This window comes from Microtus oregoni, unplaced genomic scaffold (genome assembly GCF_018167655.1).
Source record: "Microtus oregoni isolate MIOR12 unplaced genomic scaffold, Mior012 000013F_ref0000133, whole genome shotgun sequence".
NCBI lineage: Eukaryota > Metazoa > Chordata > Mammalia > Rodentia > Cricetidae > Microtus > Microtus oregoni.
This window is the reverse complement of record NW_024543072.1, coordinates 42712647-42738893: the sequence shown is the minus strand read 5'-3', so window position 1 is coordinate 42738893 and position 26247 is coordinate 42712647. Positions and strand designations below refer to the sequence as shown.

The 26247-nt window shown below is 41.7% G+C and overlaps 1 protein-coding gene across 5 annotated transcripts in view; it reads right to left on the bottom strand.

The window, feature by feature from the left end:
* The window catches only part of Cep350 (centrosomal protein 350), a 143006-nt gene extending 134795 nt beyond the window's left edge, over positions 1 to 8211 (bottom strand). For all 5 annotated transcript variants that reach the window (XM_041662290.1, XM_041662293.1, XM_041662292.1 and 2 more), the window contains exon 1: positions 8081 to 8211. The gene's annotated coding sequence lies outside the window, so the exon portion shown is untranslated. The remainder of the gene's footprint in view (positions 1 to 8080) is intronic.
* Between the last annotated feature and the right edge of the window lie 18036 nt (positions 8212 to 26247).

Here is a 26247-nt window from a genome sequence, read left to right as displayed (position 1 = left end):
TTAACAAATTCCTTTGGTCCCCATTGCTACTCCAGTTATCTTCCACAGTGATGAAAATGCTTTTCGTCAGTGTAAACCCATGCCATCCATTCATTTAGCAGTGTGTGGTGAGTGTCACGCATATAGTAAGTAGGAATACAGCTAAGCAGTAGATGTATGCAGTAAAAAGAAAAGAGGAGCTTCCTGCCTTTAAATTCAAAAAGTTATTCCAAATGGAATGATAAGGAAAAACACAGCTTCTATAAGAGCATATCACAGAAACAACTCATCTAACCTAAGAAATACAAAACTGTCATTTAAGCTAGGACTTAAAGGATAGATAAGAGTTCACTAAGATCAAAAAAGAGCTTTCTAGAAAACAGGAAAAAATATGTAGACCCGTCCTAGGCAGCAAATAATATGACAAAGTCTAAGAAACCAAAACATAGTCAAGTGTGGAGGCTCTTACCCATAATCCCAGCATTCCTGAAACACAAGCAGGGAATTATGAGTTGGAGGCTAGCCTGCAATGGTATAGCAAGATGCTAGCTAGCTATCTCAACCACATCCCATATTGTTGAAGGAAACTGCCCAAAATTTAAAGTTGAAGAAGAAAGGGAGATCCTTCAGGGGCTGCAACATAACCGTAAGTTGTGGCTCTCTTTGGTAGAGAGAAGTGCTAGGGATTGAACCGGTGGGTTCAAACATGCTAAGCACCAGCTCCATACGGGTGCTTTTAAAGAATTCAATGTCGGTCACTCCTCTTTATATCCTTGACACTTCTTTAAGAAAACATCCATGATGGAGCTCGAAAACATCATATTGAGTGAGGTAACCCAGATCCAGAAAGACAATTATCACATGTACTCACTCATAAGTGGTTTTTAAACATAAAGCAAAGAAAACCAGCCCACAAATCACAATCCCAGAGAACCTAGACAACAATGAGGACCCTAAGAGAGACATACATGGATCTAATCTACATGGGAAGTAGAAAAAGACAAGATCTCCTGAGTAAATTGGGAGCATGGGGACCTTGGGAGAGGGTTGAGGGGGACGGGAGAGGCAGGGAGGGGAGCAGAGAAAAATGTAGAGCTCAATAAAAATCAAAAAAAGGAAGGAAGGAAGGAAGGAAGGAAGGAAGGAAGGAAGGAAGAAACCAACCAACCATCCAGGAAACTTTCTGGCACATTGCCTCCTTGAAATAGTACAAGCTTCTTTAACTTCCTCAAATTTATGAATCCTTTTGTGGGGGCTGGAGAGATGGCTCAGTGGTCAAAAGTACTCACTACCCTTGCACAAGACCAAGGTTTGGTTCCCACCATCCACATGGCAGCCTGCAACTGTCTGTAATTCCAAGGGATCCAACTCTCTCTTCTGCCCTCCATGGGTACCAGGCACATGTGGTGTACATACATACATGCATGCATGCATACATACATACAGGAAAAATGCTCATGTTCATCAAAGAAATAAATCTTCTTTTAAAAGAATATTATTGTTAATCAAACAGATTGGAGCAAATCTGTATGTTTTAAGACAGGATCTTGTTAATTTGCTCAGGCTTGCTTTGAACTCACTAGTCGCCCAGGCTGGCCTTGAACATGAAGCAACCCCCAACTTCAGCCTCCCAATGACTGGGTTTACAGGCATGTATCACTGGGCATGTTAAGTGTGCACACACACACACACACACACACGCACACCATTCTTAAGTGATTCAAAAGTGTTATTCCAATGTCTATTTCACAAAGAAGTTAACTGGCATCTTACAGAAAAACAAGTTGTTTCATTTAAAAGTCAAAATATATGTAAATAGTGCTTTGTTCAGACGTTAAAAAAATCAAAAGGGATTTTTAAAACACTTTTATTTAATATGATTTTATTTTGTAACATGTAAATGAAAATTCAAAATGAAAATTAACTTCCAAAAGTTAACTTAGGATGGCTACCTTGCCAACAGAAAATAGAAATATAATTTCTTTATTTTGTAATTTTGTTTTTTGAGACAGGGTTTCTCTCTGTAACAGCCCTGGTTATCCTGGAACTTGCTCTATAGACCAGGCTGGCCTCAAACTCACAGAGATCCCAGTCTCTGGCTTTCTAAGTGCTGGGATTAAAGGCATGCACCACCACCACCTAGCTGGAGATATAATTTCTTTAAAGCTACTACTAAATGACATTTTTTTAAAAAGTCTGGTTAAGCTGGGCAGGGTAGTGCATAACTGTAACTCAGTCATTGGGAGGCTGAACTAGGAGGACTGCTGAGAGTTCAAGGCCAGCCTGGGCTACACAGTGAGTTTAAGACAAGCCTGAGCAGGTTAACAAGACCTTGTTTTAAACACAAATGCAAATTAGCAAGACTCTGTCTTAAAACACACACACACACATGCAATCTGGTTAAAATCATGTACACTGATGAATGAGAATATTTTTAAATGCTTATTTGTTGACAGAAAACAAGATCTTAAGCTAACAAGGAGTCTGTATTTTCAAACATCACCAAATGTAGTGACTTGGATGAGCTGTTCCCCTTAAGTCTTGAGCACCTGAATATTTGGTCCCTGCTGGCAGCTGTTTGGGGAGGATTAGGAGGTGTGGCCTTGCTAGAGGAAGAATGTCACAGGAGGCTTTGAGGTTTTAAAAGACTTGAATCTCTTCACCATTTCAAGTTTGCTCTCAGTTTCCTGTGATATGAGCTCTCAGCTGCTGCTCAAGACACCTGCTACCTGCTATCTCGCTCTACCAGCATGGATTATTATCCCTCTGGAACTGTAAGTTAAATAAAACCTTTCTTCTATCAGTTGTATTACTCATAGTGTTTTATCACAGCAATAGAAAAGTCATTAATACAACAAACTATCTGCCTTATAAGAAAGATACAAAGACTATGCTTGGGGGTGCATTGTCGTAATCTGGAGAGTCTGATGACTAAGGTAGGGGAATGCTGCACGCTCAGTTCCAACCTAGTCTATACAGTAGACCAGGCTAGTCAGAGCTACATAATGGTCATTGTTTAAAAAAAGGGTACAAACCAGCTAGACATGGTAGTGCAGACCTATAATCCCAGCATTCAGAAGGCTGAGGCAGGAGGACTGCAGCAAATTTGAGGTCAAACTGGGCTGCGTAGGGAGTTCCAGGAAAGCCTAGGTACAGTGTGTGCCCCTATCCAAAATAAGTACAAAGACTCACACAAAACCAATAGTTAAAAAGATCTGAAGTTACCATTTAATTTAGAGTTTGTATGGGGAGAATGGAAAAACAAGCAAAGAAGGTGGATGACTCAGTGGGTAAAGGCATCTGCCACCAACCCTGACCACCTAAGCTGGACTCCCAGGTCCATCACAGAGAAGAGAGGACTGACTGCTGTAAACTGGTCTCTGGCCTCCACATCCTCTCTAGATAGTGTGTGTGCATACACACATGCACACAGATAAAATGTAATTTTAATTTTTTTTCTTACTATATAACCCCCGGTAGCTTAAATATAGAGCAGGTTGGCCTAGAAGTCACAGAGATCTGTTTGCCTCTGCCTCCTACATGATGAGACTAATGGTGTGTCCCACCATGCATGGCCTAAACTGATGATGATGATGATGATGATGATGATGATGATGATGATGATGATGATGATGATGAAAGATGTAACTTTGGGAGAAAAGTTACCATAGGAACACTTCACCTATTATTTCTAGATCTATTTACCCAGGTTCTCTCAAAAAACCTCACTATTGGCCACATTTTCCTCGCACTTTTGTCCCAATCTCCCCTCTTAAGCATTAAGTTATGCTTAATGACATCTTAAGAAATAAAAAAGTCCCTCCACCCAGCACCTCCTCACTACTGTTTTTCCTTTACAACCCTCTCAAAAATGGTGAACAGATCTGCATTAGAGGCCCTTTCGCCTGCCTCCTGAGCTGCTGCTATGTGGTTTCTGCCCTGACTTCCCCACCGCAGCAGCCCTCTCTCACCAAACCCATCTCCTCCATCGACTGGACCCTCGACAGCAGTCACCACAGCTGACGACTCTCAACATGAATCAACACTGAACAACCCCTCAGATACAGTCAACTGAAGAACTTTTCCGATATGTACAATAAAATGGAACATTATATTAATCAAACCATCAAATTAGTGAAGAGAAAACTGTCCTAGCAGATGCAGTAGAAGGAAACTGAGACCATTTTCTCCAAATGGATGAGGACACACCAATGCGGCTGAATCTGAGTTCAACATACCGTGATGAACTCTTCACAGCCTTGCAATTGTTTTACAGTTGTTTGGGATACACATGCTTGTAGGTAAAACAAGTGCCTTTACCCACAGAGTCATCTTATTGGCTCCATCTTATTTATTTATTAAGTCAACTCATATTACACAGTCTGGACCTCTCCTTGCAACACACAGTGTAGTACAACTTATTTCTCATAAACAATATTATATCATGAGCATTGTTCCATGTCAGTACATAACAGCAATAGGAAGCAGTTACAAAATGCACCCTGTGCTTACTTAGAACACAGACACTAACTCACTTGGTTCTCACAATAGTCCCATGAGGTAAGGACTATCACTATACCCACCTTATAGATGACTTTAAGTCGCTAATGGCCGCAGCTGGTATAAATGTTGCAGTTAGGATGTGAGCCTATGAGGTCTGCTGCCTTGCCAATGTGCTGAAGGACACGCTCAGCTGCTTCTCCCGAAGTAAATATAGATTCCCTAAAACCTGCTAACAACTGCGAAGTATCTTACAGCATAAATATACTCTGATTTTAACTCTTCCCTTACCAACAGGTATTTTGGACATTTTTAAATATTTCTGTTTACTTTTATTTGTAGTCATGATAAACTTCTTAATAGAGTTATTGTTGGGCTTAAAATGTATGTAACATAAACTCACAAACATTAAATGGTTATATCAAACATTACACAGACTTTAAATTTTGACAGGTAATGCCACATTTCTTCCCAGAAAGTTGTTCTACTTTAACTTATAGTCTAATTGCTATTTATTTTTAAGTTAATATGACAAGTAAGACTCATTTTGAGTTTTTAATTAACAGTGACAAAAAAACACCACTAGGTTAATAATAATCATGTTCTGATTTGACAATTATCTGGCACATAAAACAAATGTAGACCTAGAGCTGCTTAGGGGAGTCTTCTTCCAGTATGATGCCAGCTTTCCTACACAGAAAACAAGGGTACTGAACTAACTAGCCTCCAGTAGTCAAGACACCTACTACTGCGATTAACAAAGACCTAACGTTATTCCAAGTAATAATTATAGTACTAGCATAAGTTAGGGTCTTAAAGCTTTTATTTTCTTCAGATTACAGCAACTACAGAGCACCTAGGCAGATCATTAAAGTAGTCAGTTTTCAGGACCCACCTGTGGCTTATTCTCAGAGGCTGTTATTCCCCTGAGACCCAGAAAATTTGAACAGATAGTTGTAGCATAGTCCTAAGAAAAGATAAAATGTGCCTACAAACTAAGAACCAGGTTTTTGTTTTGTTTTGACTTTAAACTATTATCCTGGGACTGAGATGAACTATTATTTATTCGTTACTCTAGTATATGCTAGGAACTAAGTGCACAATAACGAACAGAGAACCTCTGACATCGCAGAACTTTCATGCCAGATGAGAAACACAAATAATAACCCAAAAATACTCAAAGGTAAAATGAGAAGTTCCACTGAGACGAACAATGACCAACAACAACAAAATTAATGCAGAAAGACACTATGCAATCTTTTCATTCTTTCACCAACATGCAACACTAAGAATTGTATGGCGGGGGGGTCAACAAGGAAACGATTTTGCAATCTAACCACACAGCAAAAGTAACAATCAATCACAACTATATAACAACACACTTAACTTTAAAATCAACTGTCCCTATAGTTATGCTACCACTGATCATGTGTCTTAAATATGTTTTACATAATCAAGAGTATAAAATGAGTAGAAAACCAAAAGCGACACAACTGAACATTCAAATAAATGAATGATAACTACAGGTGAATTTTTTGTTTTGTTCTGTTGGTGTTGCTTACACTTATTGGAGACTGAACTTTCAGCTTCATGCATGCTAGGCAAATGCTCTACCACTGAGCCACACCCCCAGATCTTATCTACAGTATCTTAAGAACTGTTCAAATAAAAAGTTCAAATAAAGAATAATGCTTCATTATGATAATTCATTATTATTAATAATAAAATTTTATAAAAATACTAACGCCCTTAGAAACTAGGAATCAACATAAGGAACAAGTGTCTTGTAAAAATGAAGGTTTGAAATAATAACAAATAGCAAAAGTATCTAAGGTAATATTTAATTTAAAATATAGCTAATTCTAGAATATTTACAGAACAGCAGCCACATAAATAACTGGCTTTGAGTGTCCATTTCTACAACTTCAAAATAAGAATATTTGTCTACTTTGCTTACAAGATTGCATGAAGACTAATTCATGTATTTGGAAGCATATACCCTTCCCCCCAAAGAGGTCAGTTATTTTCAGATAACTTCTCTTTTGCTCTCACTGTAAGTTACAGCAGTTTAACAAACTAAAGTGGTTATATAAGGACTTCACTTCCTTTCTCGTGCCCATGATATAGTGTTAAAAATAAATTTAAAAAAATGACAATCATAAGAAAAAATTTAAAAATTTTTAATTCATAAACATATTAACACCACAGATTGTTTCTATAGGTATTAATGGCCTTGAATAATACTATACACCAGTCAGAAAAATATCTTTCATATGTACAAAATTGTTTATAAATATAACTCACTATCACTATTAGCACCAAGTTCTGCTATGAAAAGACAAGATACACGTGCATTTATCCACATATACAATGTATTCTAGAAAGACATTTATATTCTGATTAAGGCATACTATGTTGAATGCAATGACAGTTCAAATTTATTGCATTAAACAGTTTACCAAAAACCTTATACTTTCATAGGCTTGAGGAAACTTCTAGTACAAGTCTAACAATCTTCCAAAGTCACAATCCCATGTTATTAGCAGCACACTGCCTTTTTAAAAAACAGTATTTTAAATTAAGACACGTTTTAATTGGAGAGCAGTTTGCAGTATTTTCATCATTGCTTCTTCAAAAATTTTCAGCCGTAAATAGATTGGCCTAGGATAGACTGTCCTTTAAAATTCTTAAAATACAAGCTAAGAGGGTTAGGTTAGCATGGCAACACTAACGACTTCTCCAAATTCAAAACAAGAATCACCAGCAAAACAATTAAGTAGACGTGATATTTTGTTTGTGCTCTGACAAATAAAGCTTGCCTGGAGATCAGATGGACACCGACCACTATTCCTAACAACCTATTCCCCCCCCCCAAAGTGAAACATTTGTTACAACATCAAAAACCCATTAAAATTTATATCTATTTGCAACTTCATAGCTTGAAAACTAAAATTTAGGCAAATTTCTGCCTGCATCTGTGCCATTGGTTAAGTGTGATTTAGCATATTGGCCTGCATTTTTAAAGAGGGGGAGGGGAGCGACAGTGACAACCTCCAACGTGTAGGGCTTGATAAATGTCACCCCCTCCCCGCCCAAAACATTTGTGAATAAGCCGGTAGAATCCATTCAACAACTGCTGGACTGGAGCTGATCAAAGTTTTCCCCATACTCCACTTGGAGAATATTACACCCAGGAAAAGGAACAGAAACTGGTCATCCCTGACACTGAAGCTAGTCCCCCGGAATTTCCCAAAATATGCTTCATCTCCAAACGAAGAAGGGACACTTCGGAGACCAAAGGTGAGAGGGTAGTTTAACTCTATGCAGACAAGAGGAGGGGCGAGGTTGGTGAGGACGACACGGGCAGGTAAGCAAAGAAATCTGGTCTTCGGTGGGCACCAGCAGGTCCAGGAGCCCAGGTCTCAGGATGACCCTCCCAGAAAAGTCTCGGAACCCAGGGAGGTTCCCCAGGAGGGCGTCAGGCAGTGCCAGGGGGCCCCGCCCCGCCTCTCTGGCCACCTCAGGGACCCGGGACCGCGGACAGAGGCAGCCGAGGCGGAGCAAGCGTCCGCAGGCTCCGCCAGGTCTTCCCGCAGCTCACCTGAGAGTGTCGCCTCCGCCCTCGGCTCCCACGGTGCATACCGCGGGGCCTGGCGGAGGGTGCAGTGACGCCGCCCCGACCGGCCCCAGGGCTGCCCGGCCGGGCCTCCCCGCTCCGGGGACGAACCGGGTGCCCGCCTCGCCCCGGTTCCTGGGTCCGCCGGGCGGCAGGGAAGGAAGGAGAGGCGCAGAGGCGGCCTCCTCTCCCCCGCCGCGATCCCCCTCCCGAGCTGCGGTTCTCCGCAGTCCTCTCCGGCGCAGGTCCGGCCCCGCTCCCCCGCCCGGGAGTCACTTCGGCAGCGGCGGCCCAGTCGCCATTACAGCTCAACAACTGACACGGAGGAGGAGCGGCGCCGGCGGCAGTGGCGGTGGCGGCGGCGGCGCGAGGCAGGGCGGGAGCAGTCGGGGAGGGGGAGGGCGGTGGGGGGGGGGGGGGAGAGAGAGACCCGCCAAACCTCGCGAGAACTGTCGGGAGACGGTTCCACAGGAATGCAACCTTGGGTTAGGGCCATATTGAGTGTGGCCGAAAGGTGAGCGTGAGATTAGCCGAGGCAAGGGAACGCGAGGAAGCCATCTTTGGTGTGGCGCGGTGGGAGCTCGGCAGGACTCGGGAGGAGCCAAAGTCTATCCGCAGAGAGACCACCCCCTTCCCTTTGACGCTAATTGGGCCTTCTGGCTGAGCGTTTCACCCCGGGCGAAAACATGCTGAGAACTTGACAAGGGTGAACCGGGAAATCGGGAACCCGCAGCTTCCTGAGAGTTGATGATGCTTCATCGATTGTTCAAATAAACTGTCACGCCGTCACTCTAGTCAGTTCAGAGTCACCGCAGCTTTGCGGCTGCTTGCTGCTGTCACGGTGGCCGTCTCATTGGCCAAGGCTTACCGTTCTGTTTAGCGTGCACGCGGATGGCATAAGATTCCAAAGCAAGCAAAACTACGTTTCCTTTCCATTCGGTATTGTGGTTTGAGAAATCCTCTGGGGTCAACGTGTTTTCTCTTAGCTTTGTCTTTTTCCAGTCTCTGCATGGTGAATTCTACCATCTGCCAAGACTTTAAAGGACACACCTTCCGTTAGGTGCTCACTGCTCATAAGCTCTTGTTACTTTCCTTCACCTCCTAGACTCCGATAGCTGCTTTGCCTAGAAATTATTTCTCATCTAAAGTGCTACGATTGTCTTAAAGGCTCCTTTTTCTATATCTACCCAGTAGGGCCTAGCATAGTATTAGAACATTGTAGGTGTTCAATAAGTGTTTGTTAAATGGACCACATCAATAATAGCAGAAGGCAAAAACTGATCCTCTCCGCAGGGAAGCCATGTCTCAACAGGAACTACGTGAATGTACAAAAGTCCTGCATACGTGTAAATGTATGCCCCTCTGCAAAGAATGCGAAATGTGGCAAGAAAAACATTTGATAAGTGAAACCGGGCAAGTGAGATGGATTAGTAAGTAAAGAGACTTGCCATCAACCTTGACAAACCTGAGGGCCATCCCTGAACCCCTAATGGTGGACCACGATAGCCGATTCCCTGACCTCCACAGGAGAGCCTTAGCGTGTTTAGGTGCACAAGAATACATGCATGCAAATATACATACATACATACATACAATAAAAAGAAAAGTGAGATTTAGCTTTTCCCCTACCTAGTTATTTTATAGACTATGTCCGATCACCTTATTAAGTAACTATACTCACTTTTTTAAAAGAAGAAATGGGTTCTGAAACACTATTTGACCAATATTACAGCATCAATAACGGGTTTAGAATCTCCTTTATTCCAAAGATTACTATACTTTTCCACCTCCCAACAGAAATGAAAAAGGATTTCTGTTTGTGTCAGCAACATTGCCCCTCTGCTATCAACCTATACTCTTCACGAGTCCCCTTTCTCCCTCTGTGTTCTCTCTCTCTCTCTCTCTCTCTCTCTCTCTCTCTCTGACAAAGCCTTGCTGGGTAGCCCAGGTTGGCCTGGAACTCACAATCCTCCTGCCTCATCCCCTAGTGCTAGGATCACAGACCTGCACTACCATGCTTAGTTAATCCCTCTTCTTTTTGATATTCTGTGGCTTCTTTTTACTCCCTTGAGAAGTATTGGCTTTCAAGTACATCGAAGTCTATACCTTTTCCTCCCAGTTTCAGGAAAGCAATTAGTCTCATTCCTAATGATTAAACAGATGATTAAAGCAGTACTTCCAGAGGTTGTCCCTGCCCTGCCTCTACCAGCCAAGGAAAGACTAGTGAAAGCTCCTGTCTCCGCTTGTGTTGTGATTGTAGGTGGGATGCTACACCCACTTGGCTTTTGGGGATCTGAGCGCCAAGCCTTAGGCTAGTACATTAAGTGCATTACCCTCTGGGCCATCTCATTAGCCAATAACTAGCATTTTTGATCATGTGTTATGTCAACTAACATCTTATCTTCTTTTTATGTATTAGTTATTTTAACTCTTATACAACTTTAATGAGCCACAGCCCTAAAGAAAACTGGCTCTCCCTTCTCCAGAAGTCATCAGCTGTCAATAGCTCCTCGTTTAGGGGTGGAGGCTCCTGGATGTCTCCCCGCTACATGCTAGAATATTATTCGTGGCCAGTGGTTCTTAACCCTGCTAATGCTGTGACCCTTTAGTACATCTCTTCATATTGTGGTGACATTATGTGATGATAGAGATTTGTCAAGGGGGTTGCAAGTCACAGGTTGAGAACTGCTGGTTTAGGTAATTTAATGTATGTCTCAGTTTCCACCTCTGAATAGTGGAAATTGTAGTGTATCTATAATTTAGGGTTGTAAAGGGGACCCAGGATTCAATTCCTTTTATTATTATTTTTTTTATTTTTCTTTTTTTTTTTTTTTTTGGTTTTTCGAGACAGGGTTTCTCTGTGGCTTTGGAGCCTGTCCTGGAACTAGCTCTGTAGACCAGGCTGGTCTCGAACTCACAGAGATCCGCCTACCTCTGCCTCCCGAGTGCTGGGATTAAAGGCATGCGCCACCATCGCCCGGCTTATTTTTTTATTTTTCGAGGCAGGGTTTCTCTGTGGCTTTGGAGCCTGTCCTGGAACTAGCTCTGTAGACCAGGCTGGTCTCGAACTCACAGAGATCCGCCTGCCTCTGCCTCCCGAGTGCTGGGATTAAAGGCGTGCGCCACCATCACCCGGCACCCAGGATTCAATTCCTATAACCCATATGATAGCTCACAACCATCTGTAACTCCAGTTCCAGAGAACCTGATGCCCTCTTCTGACTTCTGTGACACACACACACATGCACGCATGCGTGCGCACACAAATGTAATAAATATTAAAAAAGAAAAAAAGACCCAATACCCTTCCTAAATCTGATAAAGGAGAAAGTAGGAAAGACACTTGGAAACAGAGCTTATGCACACTTGAAAGAATTTCTTGAATAGGACCACATTGTTCAGGTATTAAGAGCAACAAATGATAAACAGAACCTCAAAAAACACCAGAGACTGGAGAAATGGCTCAACAGTGAAGAGCACTAGTTGTTCTTCCAGAGGACCCTGCTTCAATTCCCAGAACCTGTGTAGTGGCTCACAATCCACAACTCCAGATCCAAAGTGTCTGACGCCCTCTCCTGTGGGCACTGCATGCTTGTGCACAGACCTACAACAAGCAAAACACCCATACATATAGAATAAAGCAGAAAAAAAATTAAAGGACACCATCATTTGTGTGGCCACCTACAGAATAGGAAAGGAAATAATTACCAGCTAAATCTGATATAAAGTTAGCACCTAGATATACAAACAACTAAAAAAAAAACTACACATCAAGAAAGCAGGCAAACCAATCTAAGAAAATGAAACATGAAACTAAGAAAGTTTTCAAAAGATTAAAAACAAATGGCTAGAAAATATTTTGGTTTTTTTTAATGTTCAACATATTTTGCCATCAGAGAAATGCAAATTTGGGATTTTATCTTACTCCAGTAGAATAGCTGTGATGGAAAAAAAATGCTGGTGTGGATGGGGGAATAGCACTTATTCACTGCTGGTAGAAATGCAAATTGGTACAGCCACTATGGAAATGGGTGTGGAGGGCCCTCAGAAAGTTAGAGATATGCCACTTGACCCAGCTGTCTTATTCTCAGGCACATATTCAGATGATTCTGTGTTCTACGACAGAGATACTTGCTTATCTGTGTCCATTGCTGTTATGCTCACAACAGCGGGAACTGTAAACAACCTAGATGCCCATCAGCATTTCAAAGGATAATAAAAATGTGGTATATTTACACAATGAAATAACGTTCAGCTTCCAAAAATGAAATTATGAAATTTGCAGGTAATGAAGCTATAAACAATCATTCTGAGTGAACTAACTCAAACCCAGAAAAAAAATTACATGTTTTCTCTTTGTGGATCCTTTTTAGATATTTAGATTTGTGCGTTTCATCTGGAATACCCACGGAGGTCAAAAAACTAGTAAGGGAACAGGAGTTTCCACGAGGTGGGAAATAGAAGGCAAGGGTCTAAGGGAGAGGACGGGGAATGAGACAGGAAAGGTTAGGTGGGTGGAGTGTGAGAGAGCAGAGTGAAGGTGGGGAGGGAGCTAGTACTAAAAAACCTTTGGGGAAAGACATATGGAAACCCACTATTGTGGAGAACCTCAAAAAGCCTATGTGTACATATATTTTTTAAAAACCTTTTAGAGTTACCCTATGATAGTAACAACACCCCTACCAGACACCACAGGTGAACAAATAAAAAACCCAGTGCCAGGAGTGGGTTACCTACTCGGGGTTTATTTGGAAGTAGTGTCCCATAGACTCCCAAACATTATAGACTATTGTCATTGATCTTGGTGATCCTCCAGGACGTGACATGAAGACCTACTGCTGAAGGCAGTACATGGTTGAATCACAGAACACGGAGAAGGCAGGTAGGAGCTGACGTGAACGCCTCAGCTCTACTGACTAGCTTTCACAGTGATGGAAGGTGCAATGCACACCCCAGAGGAGAAACGTCATCACAATCTTAGCCAGCTGTAAATCTCATAAGCTACGAGAATGACCAGCTTGGCAAGATAAGTCCACCGGGGCAATAGTGACACAAATGTCAAGGGAGTAACCAACAACTTTCTGATTGGCATTAAAGCTTGCTCCATAAGATGGGACCTATGGTTAGCGTTGTTACTGAGGCCAAGAACCTGAAGCACAATAGGGCATAGGGGAGGGACTGCTGTTATTCTGCTAAATGGGCATAGTGCTAAGCTGATTGATTCTTAATGACATATTGCTATACCAACAGATTAGTGTATCTCTCAACCCTCATCAGAGAACTTTCTTTTAGCAGTAGATGGTGATTAACACAGACCCACAACTGGTCAAGGGCAGAGGATAAGAAACTGCAGAATGTGCACCCCAAAATGAGACATGTGTGCCACACCCGCTCCTCCTAAGGCTAAGAGATCACCCCAGAAGATGAGATGGAAAGATTTTAGGAACCAAATGTGGCAACTGTAAGGAAACAGTACTCTGCACTCTCGAACTCACGGCAGTTGTGACAACGGGCACAAGACCTGAAGAGGCGTGAGTCACACAAAAATCAAGCATGGAGGTGGGAGGTGGACATGAAGTCCCACCCCCAGCTAAGGAACTATTGGCAATTAATAGCTTATGGGAGAGAAACAGTCAGTTTTCTTTGAGTGTATTACCCTGGAAAGTCAACCATGCTCCAGTAGATGGCCCTACACCCAAGAATATATGTGCAGCACAAAATGAACACAGTAGGTTGTGGTTTTGGTTTGGTTTTGTTTTCCAAGACAGGGTTTCTCTGTGTAACAGTCCTGGCTGTCCTGAAACTCGCTTTGTAGACCAGGCTGACCTTGAATTCAAAGATCCACCTGTCTCTGCCTGCCAAGTGCTGAGATTAAAGGCATGAGCCACCACTGCCTGGCTATATTTTGCTTGTATGCGAATATGTGTATAAAATACCTTTAAAGAGGTACAGAAGAATGTTAACAATGGCTAAGTGTAAAAAGAAGTCAGTGGTCAGGGATAAGAGGAAGACTTAGCAGCCATTCTCCTTCGAACTTTTTATTTTTGAGGTATGTTCATTTTATTTTGTGTGTATTTTGCCTGTATGTATGTCTCTGTGTGCTTGGTGTCTGTGGAGGTCAAAAGAGGGCACCAGATACGTTAGAAGTGGAGTTATCAATAGTTGTGAACCACCATTTGGGTGCTGGAAACTGAACCCAAATCTTCTGCAAAAGCAGCAAGTGCCCTTAACTGCTGAGCCATCTCTCCACCCCTCTTTGGTACTTTTGAATTTAGGCTGTATGTGTAAGATTTTTCTTTGGGCCGCCAGCTCACAAGTAACAACACGGAGACTTAATATTAATTATGAAAGCTCAGCCTTAACTTAGGCTTGTCCTCCTGGCTCTTATAACTTATATTAACCCGTTTATATTAATCTATGTTTCACCTCATGGCATTTTACCTTTCTTTCCTGTTCTGTGTGTCTGACTCGTTTGGAGTCTCCCATCTAGATCCATTTCCTCTTTCTTTCTCCCTGGAAATCCCACTTATACCTCCTGCTTACCTATTGTTTGTTCATCTCTTTATTATACCAACCAACAAATACATTATCATACAATGTACAAATATCCCACAATACATGTGTGTATATTACATTTTGAAGAAGTTAAAAAATAAAGAGAAATAAAAAAAAATGAGTATGTTTCTTTAAAAAGCAAATCCAGGGAAGGGCCAGTGAGATATACTCAAGGAGTAAAGATACACTTGAGTTCAATCCCTGGATCCCACATGGTAGAAAGAAAGAACCAACTCCCTCGGGTTGTTCTCTGACCTCCACATGTGTGCCAGGACACACATGCATTCACAAACATATACATGTGCACACATACAATAAACAAACAAACAAAAAGTTGTTTTTAAAAGAACCCAAGAAAACCAGGCATGGTAATTCATTACTGTAAACCTAGTACCCAGGATATAGAGGCAGGAGAAACCTGGCAAGTTTGGGGGCAGACTGATGGTCTACATAGCAAGTTCCAGACCAGCCAGGGTTGCAATGCAAGATACTGTCTTTTCAAAAATCCAGAGGAAGAAAAAGAAACCTAAAGAAAAACCTTGACTCTAAACATTTCCCCAGCCTGAGGTAAACACCATCACTCTCCAGTTGTACCAAGCAGGTACCAGTGTTTTTGTACTTCAGGGCATGATAGTTTATGCTTGCCATCCCAGCACCTGGCAAGCGGAGCAGGGTGGATCAGGAGTTCAAGGTCAGTATATATCACCTGAGACAAGCAAATGTACTAGGGATGTGGCTCAGTGACAGAGTGTTTGCCAAGCATACACAGGTCCTAGGTCCAATCCTCAGTACCCACAAAAACAAACAAAAAGAATTCCTTTGAGTTCCTTCTAATAGTTCCCAGCTTTCTCCATCCCTTGCTTTAATTCCTAGGCACAGCAGAAACTAAAATCAGACATCTATAGCTAGGGAAACAGTCCAGAGAGAAAAATTAACTAACTAATTAAAAGGCAGATCACCCCTTCTCCTTAGAAGACAACATAACTTCAGGAAATGCTGACTGGGGAAGACAGTAGACTTTTGATTGAAACGTTGATTAATCTTTTAACCTAATGAGTTAACAGTTGAAAGCTAATATGATATAAGATTTTCTACTTCAGGCAGAAGATGTGGCTTAGCAATTAAGAGAGCATATTGGTTTTTCTAGGGGACTTCAGTTCAGGTCCCAGCACCCACACAAGATGAGTTATACACCTCTAAGTCCAGCACCAGGAATCTGAGACCCTCTTGCAGCCTCTGTAGGGAAACCAGCACACTCGCAATAGACCCTCACACAGATGAACATGCACACACAACTTTATTCGGAAAGATCTATTAACTGAAATTGATCAGAAAAGCCATAGTACCTGCTAGAGTCATTCAGGAGAGACTGATCTCCCTCAGGGAAGAAACCAAGAAGGGTACACTGAGAAAAGAAAATAATATAAAAGAGAAGAAATGAAATGAAAAGAGAAGAGAAAAGAAAAGAGCTTTTACTATTATATTCCTGGGCCTTATTCAGAATGCAAGAATAAGTGCTCTACCAAAGAGAGAACCAAAACAGGTGAGCCAGCTGAGTGATGAAAGAGACAGGAGTGCAGAAAGTTAGCTAAATAATAGAATCTCAAATAACATCTCACAGGACAAGAATGGAGGGATAGGATGGTGTGGTTGTTTGAATGAGAATGATCTCAATTGGCTTGTATGTTTAAATGCTTGGGCCCCAGTTAGTGGAACTGTTTGGGAAGGATTAGGAGGTGTGGCCTTGTTGGAATACCTATAGACTTGTTGGAAGAGGTGTGTCACTGGGAGTGGGTTCTGAAGTTTGAGAAACCAATGCCAGGTGCAGTGTCTGTCTATCTATCTATCTATCTATCTATCCATCTATCTATCTATCTATCTATCTATCATCTATCTATCTCTGCCTGCAGATCAGGATGTAAGCTCTCAGTCCAATGCCTGCCTGCCTACCTGTCACTGTGCTACCTGTTTCAATGATAATGAACTAACCCTCTGAAACTGTAAGCAAGCTCCCAATTAAATGATTTATTTTATGGTAATTCCCTTGGTCATGGTGTCTCTTCAGAGCAACTGAACAGTGACTAGAACAGGTGGAAAAGAGAAAAGATTTAGGTAGGGATGACCCACTTTAAGAGTGGCAATGAGGGCTGGACAGATGGCTCAGAGGTTGAGAGCACTGGCTGCTCTTCCAGAGGTCCTGAGTTCAATTCCCAGCAACCACATGGTGGCTCACAACCATCTGTAATGAGATCTGGCGCCCTGCTCTGGCGTACGGGCATACCTCGAGGCAGAATGTTGTATACATAATAAATAAATAAATCTTTAAAAAAAAAAGAGTGGCAATGAAAGGAAACGGCAAGTAAAAAACTGAAGATTAGCAGCTACCGCTAAAAACACCTAAAACTGATTGCAAAATTTGGCAAGATGTACTACACTATTAGCAATCAGAGAAAACTGAAACTGTAATAAGTGGCCGGCAGAACGGCACAGAGCCTAATAACCTGAGTTCAATTCCTGGGACCCATACGATGGAGAGGGACAACTGACTCCCATGAATTGTCCTCTGATCTGCACATGTGTGATTTTGTGGACACAGACACACACACGCAAGCAATAAATATTTAGAAATTAAACAAGGGGGCTGGAGAGATGGCTCAGTGGTTAAGAGCATTGCCTGCTCTTCCAAAGGTCCTGAGTTCAATTTCCAGCAACCACATGGTGGCTCACAACCATCTGTAATGAGGTCTGGTGCCCTCTTCTGGCCTGCAGGCATACACACAGACAGAACATTGTATACATAATAAATAAATGAATATATATAAAAAAAGAAAGAAATTAAACAAGTTCATACCCACTGAATTGCCAAAAAATGAAAAAACAAACTTACTCACTTTGGATCGATGTGTCACTTTGTGCGACTCTGGAGATCGATGTGGAGGCATGAGGTAAAGTTGACACCCTGATTCTGGTTCAACAGAATGGTCTATAGTCTCCAACTCTTTGTTACTGGACCCTAACAAGATAAGGAGCTTATTTGAGGAGGGAAATCAGCTCCATCACTAAATCAGCTACATTCGCTGTTCAAGGAAGCTGATTCCTCTCATGAAGGAAATGATGTGTTGGCTTATATCCTGACATATGTTCCTTATCTTGGTGCAGTTTTGAATTAAATAGTTCACAGCCATAAGGCTCCTTATGAGCCATAAGTTTCATAAGGAGGCAAGTATAAAATTTTTTTTAATCATTAATAATTGCAAGAATTAGAAGCACCATATCCATCAACAGGGAAATAAATAAGTAAGCCAAAGAATGTCCATACAATGAAACGCCAAGCAACAGAGTTAATAAATGGAAGGGTAAATCTCACAAATATAATTTTAAGAAATCAAAATAACTAATTCTAGCACTCTGGAAACTGGAACAGAACTGTCATAAACTTGAGGCCAGCCTGGGCTACAGAGTAACACTCTGCTTCAAAGGCAAAAACAAACAACAGATTTCAGGATACATATGGAATAAAGCCAGTTCCATAAAGCTTCAAAATGTAGACAGTAGGGGGCTGGAGACTTGACTCAGCTTGCTGCTCTTCCAGAGGACCCAGGTTCAATTCCCAGCACCCACATGGTAGCTCCCAACTGTCTGTAACTCCAGTTCCAGCAATCTGACACACGCACACAGACCAACATGCAGGTAAAACACCAAAGCACACAAAAGAAAAGAGAGTTTTAAAAAAATATAGACAATACTGGTATAGGTAATTTAGGAATGTGCATAAACATAGTAAGTTTTTCCCTTAGTTTTGGGACAGTCTCCTGTATTCTAGTTGGGCTGTAAATGCACAACGTGACTCGGACTGACTTTGAACTCCTGATCCTCCTGCCTCTGCCTCCTGAGGCTTAACCACCGGCATGAGTCACTATACTTGAAGAGTAAAATATTTTTAAATGCTAGGGAGTAAGGAAAGACTGAATTCAAAAAGGTGAGAAGCTCTAAGGTAGTAGAAGGGAAATTAATATAAGTGTGAACACAGTGCAGGCTGATTGAGCCTCGTACAAGCACACTACCAACTAAGCTGCATCCGCCAACCCTCAACTGCATGGATCTTCAACCAGTGATAAATACACAAAAGCCTTGGTTTTGGTTTTGGTTTTTGACAGCTTCTTAGTTTCTAAGCTATTAAATTATATATTAAAAATAAATAAAAAAATTTTTAGAGACAGCATCTCGTACAGTAGCTCAGGGTGTCCTACAATTCACTGTGCTGTCCAGGTTGGTCTTTAGCTTGTGATAACTTTCTTGCCCTGGTCTCCCAAGGGTTGATATTACAGCCAGGCATGACCCACTCAATTTGGATCTAAACATAAGAATTATAAAATATGTCCAGGGAATGGGAGGAAAAATAGCCAAGATGGAAAAATGGAACAGAAGAATGTAACTTCAGTTAAGGCTTTTCAGTTTCCTAACACTGGACAACAAAGGACGGTAATTTTATCAGAGCTGGCGATCTAAGACAAAACAGCTGCAACTTTCTTGGAAGTAAATTAGTCAGGAAGCGGAAGGAAGGGATGGTGAGGTGGGATACGTTCTGTCCATCCTGTCCCCCAGCTGTGATTCACTCTGCCTCGGCCCCTCCGCCACTTGGTTTCCAGAAAGGAAGGTGTGTTAGTGTGCAGGCAGCTTGAGTGTGTGTGTAGTTTTACGTGTAAGCGAAAGCTTGAAGGGCCGTGGATTACGGCTCAGCGGGAGAGCACGCGCCTAGGATGAAGGAGACCCTGGATTCAATTCTCAAGCATGACAAAAACCAACCAACCAACCAAAAAAAAGAAAGCCTAACATTAAGTAATGTTCACATTGTCACATAGTCTAGATGCCGATTCCCTCAGGCCAAACAATAAAGTTATATTCTATGATAACCTTATTTTTCTTTGAGAAACATTTGTGAATTTATTTATTTGTGACAATTTTATTAATTGCATCATCATTACACGTTCTTTTATCAATTACAGTGCCGTCACATGTTCTTTTGTAAAACTGTTTCCTAACTCTGAATGTCATAATAAAAACAATTTTTAGACTTATTTTATATGTCTTTATAAGAAATCAAGATACTAAAATTTAGGCAGTGTTCTGTGCTGACTCAGAAATGCCGCCACAGGCTGCTTGAACACCTGGCTCCCAGCTGGTGGTATTTTGGGAGCTTGTAGAACCTTTATGTCAGGGAGCATGGCTACTGAAAGTGGGTCACTGCAGGCAGCTCTTTGAGGGTTCCAATACAGCCCTCCTTCCAGGCCCCTCTGCTTCCTGACCTGCGATGGGAGGAGGGTCCTGTGACAGGCCTTGTTTCGGGGCCACCAACCAGCTCCCAAATCATAAGACGAAGACTTTGTCTTCATTATAAGTGCTCAGCCTTAACTTAACTCTTGTTTTCTGCTTTTGTTTTTGTTTTGTTTTGTTTTGTTTGGGGGGGGTTATGTTTCAAGACAGGGTTTCTCTGTGTAGCCCTGGCTGTCCTGGAGCTAGCTCTTGTAGACCAGGCTGGCCTTGAACTCACAGAGACCCACCTACCTCTGTCTTCCCAGTGCTGGGATTAAAGGCATGAGCCAACACCGCCCAGCCTTAGCTCTTATTTTAATCTGTTTCTCTTTATCTATATTCTCCCTCTTTTTCTCTCTTCTCATCTTCCTTGATCTAGATTCCTCCCCCTATTTATTCTCTCTGCTCATCAGTCTCACCTATCCCTCCTCTGCCTAGCTATTGGCGATTCAGCATTTTATTAGACCAATCACATGCCTTAGGCAGGCAAAGCAACACATCTTTACATCATTAAACAAATGCAGCATAAACAAATGTAGCATGCCTCTACACAGCTGAAGTAGTATTCCACAGCAGGGTCCACCACGAGCTCCCGCCTCTATGAGCAATGTCCCAGCTGTGAGCCAAAATAAAGCTTTCTTCCCTTAAACTGCTTCTGTCAGGTTCCCCTCCCCCACCACGACAAGAAAAATAACTAACACAAGAGGATTAAGGGCTAGAAATGTTTAGATGAACATTTTTAGATGTGCATTTCTGTAATAATATACTAGATATTTTTAGTGAAGAGAAAAAGAAGTGGGGAAAAAAGACCAATAGGTGAATCTACTCTAAAGTAAGGCACTGTCATAGCAGGGATTACATGTTAGTTACGACAGTTTTTCAGAGAGTGAGACAGAAGTGAATTTGAAGCCAGCCTAGGCAACATAGTGATAATGGGGTTGGGGGGAGGTTGGCTAAGTAGGAGGATAGAAGGAAGGTAGAAGAGAAGGAAGGGAGAGGGGGCATCATTCTAAACAAAGAGAAACACATTTCAGAAATTGAAGGCATTGGTGAGTTGAATGGTATTTTCCACATGCTTTATATGTTTAAGTTTTATTTTATGTGTATAGGTGTTTTGCTTGCTTGAATGTCTGTGCATCCAAGGGTGTGCCTGGTACCAGAAGAAGGCCTTGCGTCCCCTGAAACTAGGGTTACAAACAGTTGGAGCTTCCATGTGGGTGTTACGAATCAAATTGGGTTCTCTGGAAAAACAAATGCTCTTGACTGCTGAGCCGTCTCTCCAACCCCCCAGATGATATTTGATTCCATACGCTCCTCTATAACCTTATGTTAATATTCCTCCCTTACACATCAGGTCGGCACCTCTTCCTATGAAACTTGCAGAGACCTTCACATCAAGTTCAAATGGTAGAACACAGCAGAAACGATGCAAGTTGACATCAGAAGTTAAATATTTAAAAAAAAAATACAAATTCTGCTTGTGCTTTCTCGAACACACACATTTTCAGGAACACATCACTGACGTGATGAAGTTGAAGCTCATACTGAGAGCACTGTAGTCAGTTTTCATAAGACTTTCCTTACCCCTATCCTATCCCTGTTTAAATCTCTTGCCTTTGATTTTGAGAGAGTCTCACTCTGTAGTACTGGCTATTCTGAAACTCGGTATATAGACTTGACTGGCCTCAGACTTGCAGCAACTCTCCTGCCTCTGCCTCTACTGGAATTATAGACATGACTTGCCAAGACCTATTTTAATAGCAATCTCATCTAAAACAAAATACGTTTATAGAAACATCCAGGCTGGTGTTTGGACAAATAAGGGGTACTATGGTCAAGTCAAATTTATTAGAACATATGATTAAACATCACACCAGCCTTTTCTCTTTTCTTTCTTTCTTTCTTTCTTTCTTTCTTTCTTTCTTTCTTTTTGAGGCAGGGTCTTACTGTGTAACTCTGGCCGTCCTCAAACTTGTAGATGAGACTGGCCTTAAACTTGCAGAGAGATCTGCCTGCCTCTGCCTCCCATGTGGAATTAAAGACATCATTACCACAATGAGTATATCAACGCCAGCTTTAAGCCACCCTGGCTAATACCAACTGGATCAGAGACAAATGCCCTACCACATTCTGTTCCAAATTGAAGATGTTTGAGCAAATTGAATTGTGATTGTAACTCGGTAGCTTCAGGATGACATGTGCAGCCTGGAGCAGATGCTCCTCTTGTTTCATGGACTCTTATTTTCACATCTGTGAATTTCTTAAGATCATAAAATATTTCTGCTGCACATAAGCTATAAATACAATTACTTTATAATAAGTATATTGATTTTGTCCAATTTAATTAAGCATGAGATACTTGTGATTAGAACAGCAGGACTGATTAGGGCTTGAAGCTCTCATATTTGAGTAGTGGGGCCTTATGGGTCTTACCTACTACATCCAGATCTACACCTTCTACTCATGTCGGCTCGCCGGATGGCTCTCGAACCAGGCATTTTACCTGTGCGGATCTTGTGCTAGCAAGAATTCTGGCTTTAAGGATCAATCTTCCTCTATCCCCCCTCCCTCCCTCCCTCTCTCTTTCTCTCTCTCTCAACTACAACATGTCTTGAAATTTGGGAGACAAAAAGCTTAAATCAGTAGAAGCCTTACGTTTTCTTCCACTGCCTAATATGAGGTGCTGGTTTATAGTAGGCTCTAGGAAGTATAAAGCCGTATTGTGTAAAGCGCTTTCTCTCTCTCTCTCTCTCTCTCTCTCTCTCTCTCTCTCTCACACACACACACACACACACACACACACACACACATACATAGGAAAGGAAAGATACCCTCCACAAACTTACTGCCTTTTTTTTTTTCTTTTTGGTGCTGGGGATTGAACCCAGGGCCTTGTGCAAAGCAGCCAAGCCTTCTACTACTGAATTACACCCCCATCCCCGCAAACTTAACTCTTCACAATCAAAACTAAAGCAGAAGCCTGTTAACACAGCTCTGTGAATTTACCTGCCAACTAATGATAATTCACAATACGGGTAGGTGGATTAATTCATTCCAGCAGTGTGGTGTCAGCCAGGGGGGAAGCAGCTGGAAACGCAAGGCAGGAAGAAATCCATTCTGTGAGTGTCTCACTGTGAGGACTAAAGGGGCTTTTGGCAATGGAATTATCTGGAACATTGCTTCAAATCCACACTTCACTTGTGCCTAATCCTCCTTTAAGATGAGCCTTCTTGGCAAACAGCCAGGCTATAAAGGCAGTTTCTTCTTCCTGATTTTTCTCTATGGTAAGGTCAAAGGCAAAATAGGACAGAGTACACTTAGCCTTCTTGTTGGTAGGTTTTTGTTCGTTCACTTTTAGAATCTTTAGAACCATTGGTTTCTTATAATAATTGCCAGACAATAGAAACAATAGGTGCCTCTTAAAAATGTAGTTTAAATGAAGCATTGTTGAGGGTTTTTTTAAAGGTTACTTTAGTTTGTCTCTAGTTTGACAATGATAGGAATAAAAATTAATCTATGAATATGTATAAGTACATGCAAAAGGTGAGCTATGGGGATCAGATCTAAGAGAACAGTTTAGATTATTTTACTATGATTTGCTTCCATTCACAAATTCCTCAAGATTTATAAATAAGACAATCAATGTATTTAAAAACAAGTATCAAATATATTTTTCTCAAATTAATTAAGAACAAAAGTACTTTTGAAATGTGTGCTTTTGAGATGCTTTTAAGCCTTGGAAGAATTTCCTACATTAAATTGCCATAGACCTTCAGAGACCGGTTTCTTTCTATGTTGAAAGTCTTATTTAGTCTTTTCTCTTTTGGGGTTCCCTTTAAGTAGAGTGTCTGCCTGACACGGTAATCTCCTTAATAATATTAAGGGAACCCCCTTTTTTCTTAGGTTACTCTTAAAATGAAGGGTGTCCACAGAGTAGCTTTCATTTTAATGCTGACTTATGATCTCACAATGCCAATGAAATATACACGGGGATATCTAGCAAGGCAGCTAATAAGCAAAGCTAAACACGGTGAGAGGGGCTTTGTGAAACCCAACAGGTTGCCCTTCGCAGTGAGCGAGCTAGTCTATTTACTGGGCAGTGGAAAGTTTTAAACTTTTGACAGAAGATTTTCTGCATCCTTCCTAAAAATAGAAAAAAAAAAAAGCAGCTGAGTGCTGTCCCTCGCTGAAGACCGGCAAGCTTTAAGGAGGCTTATCAGCCACTAAAACACTCCTGGAATCTCAGGACTAGATGATCTCCACCTGCTGAACAAGAAATAGGAACGTATGAGCACTTGGTTACAAATCCAACTGCATCAAACGGAATGCTTACAAAATACAAGAGGAGGGAACAAAAAACAGCTGTAAATAAGAGTGTGATGGAGAAGAGATGGCTGGTTACAGAAATATAAGTGGCTGCATAGATCATTAATTGAAATAAAACCTTTGTGCAGCTGCTGCCTAGCTGCCCTGAAGTTAGCAGCCTCGGCTAGCCACAAGCTCCTGCTGCCGGGGTGCTTTCCCTTCCCACAAGCCCAAAACATGGAGCAAGTAAACCATGAACTGAAGCCTCTAGAACTGTGAACCCAAGTAAACTTCTCTCCAAACTCCAAAGTCGCGAGGCCCGCACCCCTTTAGTCACAGCCCAAGCCACCCAGAACTATATAGTGAGACTCTGTCTCAAAAACAAAACAAACCACAAAATAAAGAAGCAAAACAAAACAAGAGGGGCTGAGAGATGACTCAGTGGTTAGGAGCATTTGTTGTTCTTGCAGAGGACCTGAGTTTGACTCACAGCATACTCAGCTGGGTGACTCACAGCTTCAGGAGAATCCAACATCCTTTTCTGGTCCTCAGGCACCTGAATTTGTACACATGCATATGCACGCACACGCACACACCTCAATGACAAAGTCCTATTTATTTATTTTAATTGTTCTGAGTGTTATTTATTTTGTTTTAAATTTTTATGTATATGGGTGTTGTGCCTACTTTTATGTGCACTATTTGTGCCTGGTTCCTGCAGAGGCCAGAAGAGGGCATTGGAGGCCTTGGAACTGGAGTTACATCTGTAACTCAAACTCAGGCCCTATGGAAGAGCAGATAGTGCTCTTAACCACTGAGCCATCACTTCAGATACATCCCCACATACACATACATTAAAAATAAATTTCAAAAAACCCAACTTGTAGAAAGTAAGCATATTATTCAGGCATATGCTGATAAATAAATATGTATGTATGTATATATTCTTTATCTTTTAAAATAATTTTTATTTTATGTGCCTTTGTATTTTGCCTGCATGCATGTCTGTGCAAGGGTGTCAGATCTTGGAGTTACAGTTGTGAGCTGCCATGTGGGTGCTGGGAATTGAACCCGGGTGCTCTGGAAGAGCAGTCAGTGTTCTTAACCACTGAGCCATCTCTCCAGGTATCCTCCCTTCCTTTTTAAATAATTTTAAAAAATCTTTTTAAGACAGGGTTTCACGTACTCCATAGTAGCCTCAAACTTACTCTGTAGCGAAGGATGGCCTTGAACCCCTGATCCTCCTTCTCCTGCTTTCCTGGTGCTGAGATGAGTGGCATGTGCTACTACACCCAGCTTCAAATATGCAGCAAGTGCTTTCTCGTTGTCATTGCTGCCTATGTAAATGGTTATGACTGATATTTCTGCAGCATTGTCTGGTCTACTTATCATGAATTTACACTCATGAGATGTATTATGGTTATCTCTACCTCAGAGATGAGGAACCTGGAACTTGGAAAAATGACATGCTTGATGTTCTGAGGTTGGCTCATGGCAGAACCCACCAGAACCTCCGACTTCAAGATCCACACTTGTGCCTGCTCTGTTCTACCACGAAGCTGGGCAAAGCCGAGCGTCTCCTTAAGAAGAACCTGGCATGTGCATTCCCATGCTTTGTCTGCACAAAAAGCACAGCTAAGTAAGAGAGAGTCCTGTTTACTGATGGCCCCTGTGGCCACAGTTTCACCAGCTCACAGAGGAGAGAGGGGAAAGGTACACAGACCTTCCAAGGTTCTGTGCCACTCTCAGCCAGAAATTAACTGCATCTCCTTGCAGTATCTTGAGTTCAGAGCTGAGGTCAAAATGAAGGAGAAAGATATACAATTTCTATTTTGAAATTTAGTTGGAGCTTACAGGCTATTATTACAAAACTTTATTCTTGTTCCGTGATTCTAGTGTGCTTTTAGCACAAGAATTTGCCATTGCTAAGATATAAACAATTTATATGTCTCTGCTTTTTGTCAGAAATAGTAAAGGCA